This window comes from Lissotriton vulgaris, chromosome 7 (assembly GCF_964263255.1).
Source record: "Lissotriton vulgaris chromosome 7, aLisVul1.2, whole genome shotgun sequence".
Taxonomy (NCBI): domain Eukaryota; kingdom Metazoa; phylum Chordata; class Amphibia; order Caudata; family Salamandridae; genus Lissotriton; species Lissotriton vulgaris.
This window is the reverse complement of record NC_141695.1, coordinates 1,746,680,531-1,746,698,445: the sequence shown is the minus strand read 5'-3', so window position 1 is coordinate 1,746,698,445 and position 17,915 is coordinate 1,746,680,531.

Below are 17,915 nucleotides of genomic sequence, written 5' to 3'. Positions count from 1 at the left end.
CAGCTGAAAACCTGCCAATATTCAAAATACATACACGTGTGAGATGGACCTTTGAGGGTTGAGGTCTGAGGGAGTGGGGTTTTAGGCCATAACTGTATGTCCGACAATGGAGGGGCAGGCCCAACGCGAAGGGGTGGGGCTGAGACTCTGGCCTGTTATACTGTCATGTTAGGGGGTTTGTAAGGCGCTTGGTTACTCTATATGGAGTGTGCCCACGCTAGGATGTCAGCACTAGGGCCTGTTGTCCTGTTCAAGTTGTGTCATATACTGGGGACTACAACTCTGCTCACTTTTGCCTGAATAGCCATGTCTTTAGATCTTTTCAGAGCTGATTTCTCAGATCCTATGGCATGGAGTTCCAGTGCTTGGCAGCCAGGAATCTGAAGGAGCTGACCCCTAAGCGCACTCTGTTCTTTCTGGAGATCACGGTCAGCGCAGCCCCAGAGGACCTGAGATGCCGGTCAGGAATGTAAGCTTTGATCAGAAGACAAAGAGTGTCTTGGGTCTCTCTGGTTCAGTATGCTGTGCTTTAAAGGAGACGCTGTGCTTGATAGACAACCAGTGTAGGTGGGCAAGTCCTGAACTTATAGAAGCGTGTTTAGGATTGTTTTGTAACACAAGGGCCGCAGCATTTGGCACCCTTTGAAGCATCTCCGGCCGGCCTTTAGAGATACCCAAGTAGAGTACACTACAATAATCTAGACGGGATACCAGCAGGGTCTGGATCACCGCCGTGATTGGTTAATTCCGGTAATCTCATGGAGCATGTTTAGTTCTCCAAAACAGGTGGCGACAGTGGCAGGAATCTGACTGTCAAAGGATAGGGAAGAGTCAAATGTGAAACCCAGATTTTTAACTTTAGTTTTGGGAATTGGAGCGTGGCCCAGTTCACTAGGCCACCAAGCAGAGGACCCTAATGAGGGCTGTTTCCCAATCACCAAAATGCCTGTTTTGCCTGCATCTAGTCTCAAGCAGCTGAAGGTCATCCAAGCCGCAAGGTCCACCAGACAGGTCTTGAAATTAGCTGCGGCACTACCATCATCTTGCGCCAGTGTGATGATCAGCTGGGTATACTCTGCATAGGACACGATCCTCACTCGTGGCGTTCGATCACGTGCGCCAGCGGATGCAGATACAGGTTAAACATGGATGGGCTCGAAGCTGAACTCTGTGGCACTCCCTGCCGAAAGACGATGGTTTCCGAGGTGCACGGCTTCTGAATCACCTGGTAGGAGAAATTATGCAGAAAATCGGCGCATCATTTAAGGGCTCGTCCGGCAATACCCTGTTTCCACAGCCGTTCTGAAAGAAGGCCGTGGGATTTGGTGTCAAAAGCCACACTTAGATCTAGCATAACTTGAGCAGCAGTCTTGCCTTCACCCGCCAAGATGCGTGAAGTCTGTGAAGCTAGCAAGAGTGCGGCTTCGGTGCTGTAGTGCTGTCTGAAACCTGATTGGATCTCATGAAGGAGATCTTTCTCATCAATAAACTTCATTCGTTGTTGATTTACATGTTTTTAGGCGACTTTACAAAGAAGGGTAACATCGAAATTGGTCGAAAGTTCTCTGCCTTAGAGGGATCCAGCGAGGGCTTCTTAAGGAGGGGACCACCGTGGTGTGTTTCCAATCTGGTGGTAGTTGGCCTGATTCAAAATGTTGGGGCTATAGCCGTAAGCCCTCGTTCCAGCATTGCCAGTGATGCTGAGTCTAGGGGGGATCCTGATTCAATTTTAGCAGCCAGGGAGCAAGTTTCCCCAACCCCATGCTCTCCTTACTAATGGAGCCTTCCAGTGGGGAATGGGGTGAAGTTCCATGAGGAGGGAAACTGTAGTTCTTGACTTTTTTCTGAAAGGAGGTGTGGAGGGAGGAGATTTTCCCAGACAAAAAATGAGCAATCTGATTCCAGTTGTCGATGGTAGGGGTCCGAACCGCGGGCACGCGTTCTAAGGACGTGAGCGATTTGACTATTCTGAAAATCTCACAAGAGGAGTTTCCCGCCCGTTCTATCGTTTGAGCAAAGAATTGAGTCCGGGATAGTCTGATCTGCCTATGGGACTTCTTGGGCGCATGTAAGTCAATGTCTTTATCTAGGGTCTGGTACCTCTTGCACCATTTACGTTCTAGGCGCTAGCCTCTTCGGCAGACTCCCCTCCACCCCCAAAAGCACTAACGGGCTCTTGATGCTTCTGAAAGTGACCCAGAAATGTTGATGAAACCCCTCAATATATGTCCAGAGCCTTCACACGAGCAGGAAACCCTCTGACGAGGGGGTTCCTCCTCATCACGTGCTCATCGTGTGATACCAGCTTTTCACCGGAAGACGAGAGCTGTTGTCGTGTGACTCACGGTGGTATACCCTATGACGTGGCAGGTCTGCAGCTCAAAACTTTAGTTTTTTACAAGGCCTCTCTCTATTGCTCTATTTGTTATATATCTCTCTCTTATTCTCTCCCCCTCTTTCTCTCTCTCTCTCTCTCTCTCATTCTCTCTTCTCTCGTGACTTACAGTCTTACAAGGGGTCTCTCTATTGCTCTATTTGCTTATCGCTGTCTCTCTCATTCTCTTTCCCACTCTATTCTCTCGTGGCTTGAAAGGTTTCTCTCTCTCTATTACTCTATGTTCTTCTCTCTCTCTCTCTCTCTCTCTCTCTCTCTCTCTCTCTCTCTCTCTCTCTCTCTCTCCCCCTCTGAGTCTCTCTCATTCCCCCACCCCCTCTCCCTCCCACTCTGTTCTATTTCACGTCTCATTTCTACTCCAGTCTTTGACGCTCTGCCAGGGGCACAGAATAACAAATATTCCGCAGCATTCCTCTGCCACCTTTGGGGTTTGTCGTTAGATGCTGGGACGTGTTTCTGCTGCTAAATATTCTCTCCTGAGGGGGGTTGCCCTATTAAGAGTCTGTTTCTCCTCGTAGCGGTGCCAGTGTGAGTGCACTCAAGCAGGTGTGAAGATGGCAGTCCCCTCAGCTCCCTGGCATCCGTGCCAAGTCTGCTGTTTAAATGTGGTCTTTCTTCACCACACAGGTAAACACCTCTCAAGACATTGTCACTTCTTACTTCCTCCAGCATTCCTCACTCAGGCTCCTCTGCCCCCCTTTCTCCACCCCTCTATTCCATCCTTGCTCTCACAGCCTCTTCCTTCTGTCTTATGCCCCATCTGTCCTTCTTGAGAGCCTCCTTGGAGGTTTAATGGCCCCTTGGGGCTATCAGTGCCAGAACACAATCCTAATGTCGTTTTATATCATGTTCCCTTCTCCCCTATCCCCTGCGCCCTCCTTCCCTCCAGTGTATCTCCCCCTCTCCTCTTTCTCTTCCTCCCCAGGCTGGGACATTATAAACAACGGGCGCCCAGGACAGGCGAAGACATTTTTCATAAGGCCCACGCCAGCTGCTGACAGCTCTTGTCATGCTCTGGTTTATATGTCTGCTCGTGCTGCCAGCCCCCAGCTTACGGCCCCTCCCTCTTTACTTGGTCATCAGTCAAGTGATGTTGTTGGCGAGGAGGGTACGCCCACTGTGCGCGTGCTCTATAGACTCAAGGCTGCGTCCAGGAGCGTAGATACACGTCCACTGTGTGCGTGCTCTATAGACTCAAGGCTGCGTCCAGGAGAGTAGATGCACGCCCACTGTGCGCGTGCTCTATAGAGTCAAGGCTTCGTCCAGGAGAGTAGATGCACGCCCACTGTACGCGTGCTCTATAGATTCAAGGCTGCGTCCAGGAGTGTAGATGCACGCCCACTGTACGCGTGCTCTATAGATTCAAGGCTGCGTCCAGGAGCGTAGATACACGTCCACTATGTGCGTGCTCTATAGACTCAAGGCTGCGTCCAGGAGAGTAGATGCACGCCCACTGTGCGCGTGCTCTATAGAGTCAAGGCTTCGTCCAGGAGAGTAGATGCACGCCCACTGTGCGCGTGCTCTATAGACTCAAGGCTGCGTCCAGAAGAGTAGATGCACGCCCACTGTGCGCGTGCTCTATAGACTCAAGGCTGCGTCCAGGAGCTTAGATGCACGCCCACTGTGCGCGTGCTCTATAGACTCAAGGCTGCGTCCAGGAGCGTAGATACACGCCCACTGTGCGCGTGCTCTATTGACTCAAGGCTGTGACCAGGAGCGTAGATACACGCCCACTGTGCGCGTGCTCTATAGACTCAAGGCTGCGTCCAGGAGCGTAGATGCACGCCCACTGTGCGCGTGCTCTGTTGACTCAAGGCTGCCTCCAGGAGCATAGATGCACGCCCATTGTGCGCGTGCTCTAAAGACTCAAGGCTGCGTCCATGAGCATAGATGCACGCCCACTGTGCGCAGGCTCTATAGACTCAAGGCTGCGCCAGGAGCGTAGATGCACGCCCACTATGCGCGTGCTCTATTGACCTAAGGCTGCGTCCAGGAGCGTAGATGCACGCCCACTGTACGCATGCTCTGTAGAGTCAAGGCTGCGTCCAGGAGTTTAGATGCACGCCCACTGTGCGCGTGCTCTATAGACTCAAGGCTGCGTCCAGAAGAGTAGATGCACGCCCACTGTGCGCGTGCTCTATAGACTCAGGGCTGCGTCCAGGAGCTTAGATGCACGCCCACTGTGCGCGTGCTCTATAGACTCAAGGCTGCGTCCAGAAGAGTAGATGCACGCCCACTGTGCGCGTGCTCTATAGACTCAAGGCTTCGTCCAGGAGAGTAGATGCACGCCCACTGTGCGCGTGCTCTATAGACTCAAGGCTGCGTCCAGGAGTGTAGATGCAAGCCCACTGTACGCGTGCTCTATAGACTCAAGGCTGCGTCCATGTGCATAGATGCACGCCCACTGTGCGTGTGCTCTAAAGACTCAAGGCTGCGTCCATGAGCATAGATACACGCCCACTGTGCGCAGGCTCTATAGACTCAAGGCTGCGTCCAGGAGCGTAGATGCACGCCCACTGTGCGCGTGCTCTATAGAATCCAGGCTGCATCCAGGAACGTAGATGTACGCCCACTGTACGCGTGCTCTATAGACTCAAGGCTGCGTCCATGAGCATAGATGCACGCCCACTGTGCGCAGGCTCTATAGACTCAAGGCTGCGTCCAGGAGCGTAGATGCACGCCCACAGTGCGCGTGCCCTATTGACTCAAGGCTGCGTCCAGGAGCGTAGATGCACGCTGTTAGAACTGGCTATTTCTGGTGGGCTAGGGCTGACGCCAAAGTCAGGCAGAAACCACCATTCTAGTCAGGGCAAGGGAGTCACACGCCAAGATAACCCCTGCTCACCCCCTTGGTAGCTTGGCACGAGCAGACAGGCCTACCCGGAGGCAATGTGTAAAGCATTTGCGCCAGCACACAACAGCAACAACATCCTAGGCACACCACAAAAGGAACTCCACACAAGGTTATATAAAATTAACTTCTGTATTGTAAAAACACATCAGATAGAAGTCACACATGTACATTGTGCCAACTGGCACAGGCAATATTCACAAGGGATTATGTACACCGGACAGGGCCACATGGGCCACTGTCAGAATCAGCACTAAGTAGAAAATAGAATATAGGATATAAAATCACTGTAGCACAAATTAGCAAATATAAATCACAACCAGTAACTACTGGTAACAGGTAAGTACCACCTACGCAACCCTAAACACCTTAGGAGAATGTCACGCAGGGAACCAGGACCTCACTAGGACCACCTGTACTAGAAAGAACAACCACCTAAGAATAAATTACATTTAGGGGTATAGGTAAGAACACATTACACATGATGCAAAACCAACATTCAGAGGTGTAGGGAAGGAAAAACACATGATGCATAAAACATACATTCAGCGGTGTAAGAACATGACACATGATGCATCAAAAACACATTCAGAGGTGCAGGGAAGGAAAACACATGATGCATAAACCAACACATTCAGAGGTGTAAAATCAAGGAAGACACATGATGCATAAAAACATTCAGAGGTGTAAGATCAGGTGCGTAATCATATTAAATGCATTACATTTCCTAGCACCACATCACATTGCGCAAGACTCACATTAGGCAATTACCATCACATAGATAATCACATTGCACCTAAATAAAATCACATACCAGCCCCCATCTTATAAAGGGACTAAAAAGACCTGTGTCCAGAATGTCAGGGTGCGCTGCCATGCAGCGCCAGTCAGGGGTGCGCCACTGGCGCAAAACCTAAATGTTGCAGGTGCCCACTACTTGCTGGGCACCTGGGAACATCCCAAGATCTAAACGGTGCAGCTGCCCACTAATTGCTGGGCAGCTGGGAAACAAACTGCGACAGGGGCTGTCACCAGCCCCTAGAATAAATCTGCGCCCTCTGTTGGAGCCCCACAGGCTCTGAACTGCGCACGTTGGAGCCACACAGGCTCTGGACATCACACATGCCCCAAACGTTGGAGCCACACACGCTCTTAAACAAATACTGCGGCCAAATGCTGGAGCCACACAGGCTCTTGAGACATAATGGGGCGTGGGAGCCATCTAGCTCCTTAAGGCGAACATGCCCTTGAGCCACTCAGGCTCTTTAAAACAAATATGGCCCCTCTTTAGAGCTTCGTGGGCTCTACCAACTCAAATATGTCCCTGAGCCTCTCGGGGCTCGAAAAACAACTTGCCCCCTCGTTGGAGCCATCTGGGCTCGGGAAGAACGGTGGCGCGGCCCACTGCCATTCGGGGCCGCCCTGAGTGCTGCACTCGCACCTTCACCCGCCCGGAGTCCCCAGCCCGATTCCACTCACCGGGCTGCTGTCCTTCTGCGGTGCTCCTCGGGGCAGGCGGCGCAGGACTTCTCTGCCGGGGCCCCGCAACTCCTCTCTCCTTCTCCTCGACTGGCCGCACTTCCTGGTTGGCGGCCCCGGGGCTCTCCACAGCTACGGGAGCCCTGGGCCGCGGGAGCACATCACTTCCTCCAGCCAGCAACTCCTGGGCACATCTCCGGTCTCCCTCTTCACCCTGGCAGGGTGGGCACCTGCCAGGGGACAAAATAATCACAAATAAGCGAGGTGGGCACTCGCTAGGGCAACCATAAGCAATCGGTTAATCAGCCAGCTGGCATTCTGCTGAAGGAGGTGACCCCATGCTTTGAGACTGCACTGGCATAGGGCTTCAGGGGTCAATACGGGTCAAAAGAGCACAGCGGTGCAAAGCAGATTGGTGGTAAATTGTGGAATAAACAAGATGGGTCTCTTTATCACAGGAATGCCAGGAAATGGCCGGGAGGTAGGACCAGCAGCTTTTTACAGATATCTGAGACTGTGATTTTATAAAGGGTGGCTACCAGAAGCCATCTGCTATTTCAAAGTCAAGGGCCACTTGATGAGGACTCAAGCGGGACAAGAAAGTCTATCATGGCATTAATTAAAAAAAAACTGCTGACAGCCCCAGTTTAAGACGTGTAGTCCTTTTTTTATTTCATAAGAATTTTTATTGAAAAAACAAGAATAGATAATACATGGTCTATTAAAGGTTTGCATGGGCAGCAGAGGTTGTAACAAGAGATTGGTGTACAATGGGTTATAAGTGACGGAAAAAACATGATGGACCTAAAGGAGATTGTGTGATTACAATTGGTAGAAGATAGAGTAAGGTCAAGAATGGCATAGAAAAAGAGTAAAGGGGAAGAAAGTAGAATTAGAGGAAAAGAAAAGGAAAAACTAAAGTCCACTCCTAGGTTAGGAAGGAACAGTTAGTTAAGAGACAAAGGCTCTAGGTTAGAGTTCAGAGGACAGGTTACTCTATCACAGACGTTGGGTTACTTCATCACAGACATTGGGTTACTCCATCACAGACCTCAGGTTACTTCATCACAGACGTCGGGTTACTTCATCACAGACGTCGGGTTACTTCATCACTGATGTCGGGTTACTTCATCACAGACATTGGGTTACTCCATCACAGATGCCGGTTTACTTCATCACAGACGTTGGGTTACTCCTCACTGATGTCGAGTTAATTCATCACAGTCATTGGGTTACTCCATCACAGACGTCGGGATACTTTATCACAGACGTCAGGTTACTTCATCACAGACGACGGGTTACTTCATCACTGATGTCAGGTTACTTCATCACAGACATTGGGTTACTCCATCACAGATGTCGGGTTACTTCATCACAGACGTCGAGTTACTCCATCACTGATGTCGAGTTACTTCATCACAGACATTGGGTTACTCCATCACAGACGTCGGGTTACTTCATCACTGATGTCGGGTTACTTCATCACTGATGTCGGGTTACTTCATCACAGACATTGGGTTACTCCATCACAGATGTCGGGTTACTTCATCACAGACGTCGGGTTACTCCATCACTGATGTCGAGTTACTTCATCACAGACATTGGGTTACTCCATCACAGACGTCAGGTTACTCCATCACAGACATCAGGTTACTCCATCACAGACATCAGGTTACTCCATCACAGATGTGACGGATATCCTGTCCATCTGCTATAGGATACAACGCACTTGTAATGCAGCGGACGGGATAGCAGTCTTGTTTGGGATGGAGTAACCCGTCCACCGAACTCAAAATCAGGTCTAAGGTGAGTTTGTCTTACAATATTTCCTGGAGGTTTCATTTTCTCCATAGGTCCAACTTCTTCCATCGCAGACGTTATTATTATGTACATTGTTGTCAGCACAAAGGACATCGCAAACTTGCGCCCTAAAATGACATGAATGGCAAAATTTGAGTAGAAATTGCATTTTGCGATTCTCTAAATAGGAAATCGCAAATAGAGATTTCCTATTTGTGATTTCTTTGCACCTGTACAAAGCATTTCCTCAATGCGAATTGGGCATTTAGGAAATGCAATTACCATCAACTCATAGTCAATGGTAACCATGTGCTATATGAAAACAAAAATCCAAAATGCTTTTTTTAAGTGCTATGAAGTGCACTCGTGCCCCGAGGGCATTCTGTGTGCTTTTCAAGGGCTCCACTATCTTCAGGGAGCAGCAAGTGGAGCCGTAGACCCAACGACACCCTCGCTTCAGCATTTCATAATTTGCAGTTTCCTAACGGCCCACAGGCCTGGTTTGGAATGGTTTGGTATTTCCTAAATAGCAATTTCCAAATACTCTGTAGGAATCGCTATTAGGGAATGTCTATTTATATACACGTCTTTTTGAATTGCCTATATTGAGATTTCTAAGGAGTCAATATTTAGGAAATGAAACTAAGTTTTTTGTGCTAAGTGTTGTAATTCACCAAATACTCATCCCAGTGCCAGCATACGTCTGAGTCTGTCAGCCCAAGTCTGTGCAGCTTCCTGGGTGTCCAGAGAGAGTTATGAATTACTCAGTATTTACGGTAGGTAGAAAAGGAGATATTTTGTATGTTAGCGGGGAATTCCACATTTTTCCTCAGTCGTCTGGGGAGGAGAGGGGAATGTTATGAGAGATACATGATTCACCCCATTAGTTTGAATGCTTGCCTTGTTCAGGGTAGTGCGCTTGTCCATGGATGATAGATTTTAGATGGAATATGGTATTTATTTGCAATATTTTGGAGGAATTTTATGAAGTTGGAGGAGTGGATGACACTAGGGGGCATATTATCAAGGGGGTTTATCTCCGCTTTTTTGGCTTTAAAAGCCAAGAAAGCGGAGATAAAATTATCTCCCTATTACCTAGTTGTCGCTAACACCAGTTAGCGACAGCTAGTAGGAGATAGCGACCATCTTGGGCCCCGCTTTGCATGTCAGTGAAATTTATCACTAATGACATGCAAAGTGGGCGTGCCAAGATGTTAGCGACTGAAAACAGTCGCTAACATCGCTATCTCCTATTACCAACTTTTGGAGATATTCGCGCTAAGCGCGAATATCTCCAAAAGCTAACACCTGCCCTGAGCAGTTCTTAGCCATGTTATCCAATGGGAGGTGGATAACATGGCTAAGAGCATTAGCTCGGTAATGCATGAATATCGCTGACTTTTCAGCGATATTCATGCATTTCGGCCGATTTTTATCGCTTAGGAGATAAACCTTGCTAGTAGCAAGGTTCCTAAGCGATAAAAATCGCCGCAGCTCGGCGATAAAAATATTGCCGCTAAGCCAACATAGCGATAATTATCGCTAGTGGTTGGTAATATGCCCCTGAGTTTCCTAAGTGCAACTTTTAGCTTTAAGAAACTATAAAAGTCAGATGGCTGATGGTGGAAGCTTTCTTATAGAATAGCAAATGAAGAGGGGTTTCTTGTGCAGCCGGAGCTTTGATGGAGAAATGACCAGAGTGTGAAAAATGAATACAATCTTGGTGAACATTATCTGCGCCATCTTGCCCCCTTTTCGAGCCCAGTCGTGCGCGTAAGCGGCAGCCATTTTGAATGCCATGGCCTCCCTGCCCCTCGCTGATAGCCAGCGCGTCTCTCTCTCTCTCTCTTAACCTCACAAGCATTCCCCCGCACACTGACAACCCCCGCTCTCTCATGTCTTGGGTCATAAACCCCTCTCCAGCGCAGTTTCACCACTGAATCTCATCCTGTTCCCAGCGCGACACCTCCCCTCATTCCTTTCATGGCCTCAAACCCTTTTGATGCAAACCCCCTTTTCCTGCATCCCCGTTTGTCTTCCCTGTTCCCAGGCCGCCACCTGGCTCTACGGATACTGTTTATTACCCCGTACAGTAGGAAGCCTCCCCTCCCCATCAAAAGACCCCCGAACCGATCAAAGCCCCCACCCCATGAGATCCGATCAACCCCATGCATTCCGTGAATCGGCGGAATGCCCTGCTGTGTGACAACTATCACCTGTTGTGACCGGGGTGGGGAATCCGACTGTAAATGTATGTGGGAACGGGTCTGAAGGGGAGATTCCGAGGATGTTCTTTCTAGTACTAAAGTATTGCGAGAATATGTTATGTGTAATAAAGGTCGTAAACTCCAGTATAAGAGGCCAGGCCTCAGAGATGTGGTTAGAGCACCTCGTGACGATACTTGCTGTCTGAATTGATGTGTTCTCCTCCGGAGAGAATAAAATCCTCGTTTCCCGCCTTCCAGTCTCCAGCGCCTGCTTCTTCATTAATTAATATCGGTGGGTCATAGAGGCGATACCGCCGGGCAACATAAAAGGGTTTTTGGTTACCGGTTGTCTTTGGAACCCTTTTTAACAATTGGCGTCCCAAACGTGGGGCCCATCAGCGACTCGTGGATCCAGTGGGAGAGGTCCCGACGACAGAGTGAACGACTGCAACGATCGGAAGGTACCCTGTCCGATAGACCCTCGTCTGACAGCCGATCATCCGAACTTCACTGGTTCCGAACAGACCTCTCTCGAGTGATCTGCGGTCCTGACTGGGAACCATCAGGAGTGCCACGAGAAGTACGAAGAGAAGAGGACGATCGGGCGCTGGATTCGGAAGACGAGAAACTGTCCATGCGGTCCGGGTAAGGTCGTGTAAACACGACGAATTGCGAAAGTGATAGATAATTGAAAGTAATTGATAATTGTTGAGAAAATACTAGTATTACTCTTTGTTAATTTATTGGAGATTCACTGTCTACAAACGGAGAAACAACAGGCTCTCCCTTTATAAACAGCGAAGGATAGGTACGCACCCGTCGGACCTATCTTTCTCCCCCACTGAACAATTGCCCCTCCCCCCCCCACTGATTAACTGTTATAGATTGTTTTCTGGAGATTCTCTGTCTGAAAACAGGGAAGATTAGGTCCCCTCTTTACAGATAGTGAAAGGGTAGGTGACGCGAACCTTTGCGAGCCTACTTATTCTCCCCATTGACCATATTGATTTTTTATTTTTGACCTAACGTTGATTGATTGCTCAGAATTGATTCATGAGGTATTCACTACGTGCAAACAACGTAGAATAGAAATATTCTATCTAGTCTTTGCGCGCAGTGATAAGATAGGTAGTGCTGACTATTATCCCATTATGATCCGTCATGCCTGTCTTCTCCCCACTGGTTAGTAGCCTGTTTAACCCGGACCGCTTATTAGAGATGAACCATCCGGCTCCGCTGGAAGGCACCCCTAATAAGGACATGTTCATGAAGCATGGATTAATTGCTATAGTCTATAGTGAGCTCTGGCATAAATATACGAAAAGGGATCGAGAAAGACAGTGGCCACTGAAAGGATCCTTCGATCTCGACAAAATAGAAACAGTAGAAATAGCCCTTCGTAGGAATGAAACAACACCTATTATGCTCGATAGTCTCGGTATGTGGCGCAAAGAAGCCACACGACGAAGGGAAGGTGACGAATTAAGACAGGATGAAGGGACACGACGGACAACCCTCCAAACGTCTAGTAGGCAAAGGGAAGGGCCAGCGATGGCACAGTCCCGAGGAGTAAACATGAAAAGCGAATGGTGTAAAGGGATGTGCCGACAAGCCAACCCCGGAACACAACGATCTGAAGGTAATCCCCCGACATTACGCACAGGACGGACAGATTTAAAACAAAACCAATGTGCTTTCTGTAAATGTCTGGGACACTGGAAAGCCCAATGCCCGACTCTGCAAAGCATAGATAAGAATGGAGGGTTGACAGAAAGGACGGACCGACAGAAAGGAAAAAGACGTGAGATAAAAACCAATCAGACTAGTGCAGACAGAATAGACAGGACCACCCCGTTTGACTATGCCCGGTGGCACAGATTTCGTCAGGCCAATTTTAACGACATGTTAGAATTCTGGGACTGATTGCTCTCTGTTGCTCCCCCACTCTGAAAAACAAACACAACTGCAGGTCAGTGTAAACAACCCCCCGTTAAAGAAAAGACTCAAGGAAGCCAAGCGTCTATTATATAAACTTAGGATTTAATTACGGTAAAGAAAACACACAACCAACGGTAAATAGAATAACTAGTAGAACTCTCACTAAAACAAACTTTACTGATAGGAAAAATACAAAACGTGTTATGCTCACTCCGGAAGTCCTCCAATGTAACAGTTCGATGGTCCCGCCCATCCGGAACACCTAGCACGTGTGGGGCGGGGCCTGCCAGCAACCAGGGGCCAAAAAGAGATTGCCGGCGAGGAGGTACCGGAGACTCCACAAAGCAGGCAATGAAATGGTCTTCCCATACTGCCCTTCCAGGGATGGCGTCCCCCGGGCCGCAGGTAGGGAGGGGGCGGCTGCAAATGACCCCCTCCCTCGTATCTTCTGGTCTGGCCATCACGAATTCCTCCATCGAACGGATGCAGGGTGGGCAGGGAGGAAGAGACGACACGGGTGAGCCTCCCTCACCTCCCCAGACGAAGGCTCCACCGCTGCACCCTGGCGCCCCGAACCAAAATGTCCTGCTCCAGCAACATGATGCTCTGTCTTTCGCCATCACAAGAAGTTTCTTCCACTCCTGATGGATACGGCAAAGGTGGCTGCCACAGGGTCTCAAAAATGGCGCCTGGGCCCTCGAAAGGCGGGTCTAGGCCGCTGGAGTAACTTTGTCCGAAATTGCAACTCGGGCACTTGCCCACCCGGGCGCAAGCCCCCACCATCGACAAACATCCCCTCGACTTTGAAGATTCTACCAAAGTCCCAAGGGCCCTCGACCCCTTCAGGCTTCCGGTGAGGAACAGTTGCATTGATCTCAAATGAAATAACCACGGCACAGCAACAAGATGGCGGTGCTCTCGTGTCTGCATCAGCTTCCGTCTGAACCACCCAGGAACATTATGGGCTAACGAACTTGAGTAAGTTCCGGCTGAACATCAACATGACCCGGTAAGAAAGACTCTACTCCCTCCCTCTCTTGATTGACAGTCCACACCACCAGCCCCTCTGTTAGCACAGCTTTCTTTTGAACTGCCGAAAGGGACTCTGGCCCAACCGCCAATTGTCGGGGATATTTTGCCCCTGATGCTACTTCCGGACTAAACCGGCCTCGCCCAAAATGGCGCTGGTATCAATGGAAACTAACGAATGCCTCGTGGTGTTCCTTAGCTAATGAAACTTGATGTACTAAGATATATATATATATATATGTACGAACCATCGCGCACTCGATGTTAAAGGGAGGAGGGTTCACTTGGCGAACATTTAAGAAGGGTTCCGTAAAATGTTGATTTCAATGAACAATCTATTTTTGATATTTGTTGTAACTGATACATAACGTCGCTTATGATACATACCCACGGTATATATATCTAGGAAATGTGATTACGATGAGCTCGACTGTGTTTCCATTTATGAACTGAAATGCCCCTGATTCCCTCGTCACGCAATGAAATAATTTTTGGTTACTTGCAAATAATTAAATTAAGGTTTTTTACATGTTCTTGTGCTACAAAATAACCCCCTACTGTATGTGCTTCCATCGACGACATATCAGGCCAAAATATGAATTGCGCTCTCACATTTCACGTACTGAATAATTCTGCAAATAAAGGTTTTAACAACTATGAATAAGCATCGCATACTTTTGTAAATGTGGGTATCGGTGGGAGGGTTTTTCTGTGCGCAACCATTCTGCTCCTCTTTTTAAGGTTATCTGAAGAAATGGTTGTTCGGCCCTGGATTAATGATCGACTCAAAGGTGTGATACGTTGCCTCCAGAATATGCGACTAAGCCCAGGAACTAACGTATGAAGAAGGACCTCGACTTCTGAGAATGGGTAAAGTAAAGCGGGGTGATTGATAAATTGTTATAAAGATATGGTGATCGAAGGTACTAAGGTACAGGGTTGAACGACGAACTGATATGCCTTAGAACATCACAGCTTTGGGAATGATTTAGGGATCCCGAAGGCCGGATACATCTACAAACCCGGGTACCTCACGCTAGGCACCTCTGATTCTTTTTTAAACGTTTCCCTACACACGATCCTTAATGCCACCCTCGAACCTTCCCATGAACAACCTATCACATTGCCTGCCCCCAGGACCTTAGGAAACCAGAACCCTAAGGGATTATATCCCGAAGAGATAAGTACGAGTATGTGGTAAGTAAAGGACTTTCGTGCCCATACATTTGATGTGTTCGAATGTTGTCCCCCTACCTTCCCTTTTTCCCCCTTTTTCCCTCTGCAGATTATGTTAGAATCCCGATCAGAGTATCATAAGGGACCTGGAACCACGTCACGCCCGATGCATGAAGACGGACTAGCGCTGCGAAATGGCGCAACAAGGACGCTTTCACGGCCTTTTTACCTGACCTAACTCTCTTCTGTCCCAAAACTGCATGCCTTCTACCTCCTAACTCAGACCCGAAACGTCTAAAACGTTAGGTAACGCACTAAATAGCCCAAACAATACACGGTCATTCCCCATGCCACACGTGTACTGCTTGGCCTATTGTCTCTCTCTCTCTCTCTCTCTCTCTCTCTCTCTCTCTCGCTCACTCTTCCACCCCTCCACGCTTTCCCTCTTCCTAGCAACTGGCACCTAATTGGCGAACCTGGTGCACCTCCTAATTGGCCCCAAATACCACAAGTATTTGCACAAATTTGTCCTAAATAAAATTGTATCGGTACCACGTTACTACCTCTCCTTTTCTACTAAAATATGGATGAAATTTAAATTGGCCGATAGGAAAGGGACAGGTAAGACGACAAAGGTTCTCTAAATTTGACCCACTCTCAGGGACCTATTTGTCAGTGGTTTCTATGATAAAATGTGTCTGTAGTAATGCGACCATCCCCATTGCAAATTGTCCCCGTACCCCAAGCTATAAGAAATGACCGAGACACCCCCATCTACCCAAAATGCCCCCAGTTTGGTATCAGCCACCCTGAACGAGGACTTGAAGAATGCCCCTTGCTCCGATTCGCTGTGTTCCTCATCGTTTTCCATAAGATCCCTCCTTCCCGGAGGATAAGTTTAATAATTATTGTTTCAAACCACCCCTCCCGAGTTTTTTGTAGTAACCAGGTTGCGAGGATTTATATAGAAAGTTAGAAGGATGTGTGCAAAGTTGAAAATTAGATTGAAAATCGAAAGAACTTGTTGCAGTAAGCCTGGTTGATAATAAAATGTTTTTTTGGAAATGCAGATTTGTTTAGCCTATGTTCACCCCCCAGAAGGGTGCCTATCAGACTACGGTGACTAGCACGTTACACTTTTTCGTAAAATACAAAGCCCTGAAGACCAGCCTAGCCTTGCAAGACCCGTACTAGGGAAATAGGTCTCTACCAGAAGAACTGACATCAACTATAATAGACTTATGCAATAAATGAGTACCAGACCTCGTACCTATTACAAATGAACGTAATAACCATCATAGCGCCAAAGAATTAGCCACAAAAGGAAGTTGTAAGGAATCCAGCAAACCCATCATCAATTGCTTATACGCTAGCCGCAAGAATCTCCAATGTAGCGAGTGCTTACCCCAGTTGCTTGGTGTTGGGAGAGAATTAGACTTATGTAATTACCTTCTTCTGCAATATCTCTAAAGACTGTCTTTTCAAAACTCATTTAAGGGTATCACTGTCGGAGGAGAAAGAGACCGGATGTGGGAGCACGCGGCCCGACAGCGGATTGTGGAACATCAGCGACGGAGGCCGAGGCGAGACCACAGCAGTAAGGAGACGCCGGACGGGGCATGGTTTCAGACAAAGCTAAGGAAAGGGCTGACCTGAAGCCCCTGCTATATGATCAACGTGTGCCAAAAGCCCCCGCTCTCTGAACATGGTTACGGACTCGCCTGTCGAAAACTCTCCGCCTCCCCCTGATCTGTTCCCGACTTGGCCTTGCTCCATCCCCTCCTCCTCCGACCTACCATAAGGACTGTTCACACCCGCACCTTTCCATCCGAACTCCCAAGTTCCTTCAAATCCTACTGAGCTACCCAGAGAAGAGTACTCCCTGCGTCAGAAGGGAGGGAGCTCCGACTAAATAGACCACGAACTATGTTAAACCCCAGAACGGTGACCTAGAACTCCACCAAGGGTCGCCCCCGAAGAAAAGATAAACAAAGTCTGTGGTTCTGCCCGCTACCAAACACCCTGAAGATGATGGAAGCAACAGGAAATGCCCATCACAGAGACTCAAGACACGAACAGATCTCACAATTCTGGAACAATCGCATTTTTATTGCAAATCAATGCTCTGCGCTACAAAAGAAAGTGCACCTGTTCCAAAACCGTAACGCATTGCTCCTATGGGGTCTGGCGAAACAAAACAAAAAGTACCCCTGCCCGCAGACCTCCAACGACTCAATCCACATGAACATTTCTGTTGATAGGTAATCCAGATGCTCAACAGTGCTGACAGAAGACGACAAAGGACAACGAGAACTCTGACATTTTTTTTACTGTATCTCCTTTCTCTCCCAATCGCCATTGGACTGACTATGCACCCGCCGTATACAAAGGACTTACTTATATGATAACTCACCAGTTCTTATTCTATGATCTGTACCCGACGCCCTCACTGTGTAATTCTAGTCTGATATTGCATTATGATGATTTTTCCTGCAACCAACTTAACAATGAACCCGCTTACTAGATGATGAGATTTTTCAATGTGATGTTTATAAAATGATGTATATGCGCAGTTCCTTTGCCTAAGTCCCCTCTCCCTTACTTGTGATTGCTGCATATAGGTGTAGATAGGAAATAGGCCAGCAAGATGTCTTGGAAATGTTAAAGGGAGGACTGTGAAAAATGAATACAATCTTGGTGAACATTATCTGCGCCATCTTGCCCCCTTTTCGAGCCCAGTCGTGCGCGTAAGCGGCAGCCATTTTGAATGCCATGGCCTCCCTGCCCCTCGCTGATAGCCAGCGCGTCTCTCTCTCTCTCTCTTAACCTCACAAGCATTCCCCCGCACACTGACAACCCCCGCTCTCTCATGTCTTGGGTCATAAACCCCTCTCCAGCGCAGTTTCACCACTGAATCTCATCCTGTTCCCAGCGCGACACCTCCCCTCATTCCTTTCATGGCCTCAAACCCTTTTGATGCAAACCCCCTTTTCCTGTATCCCCGTTTGTCTTCCCTGTTCCCAGGCCGCCACCTGGCTCT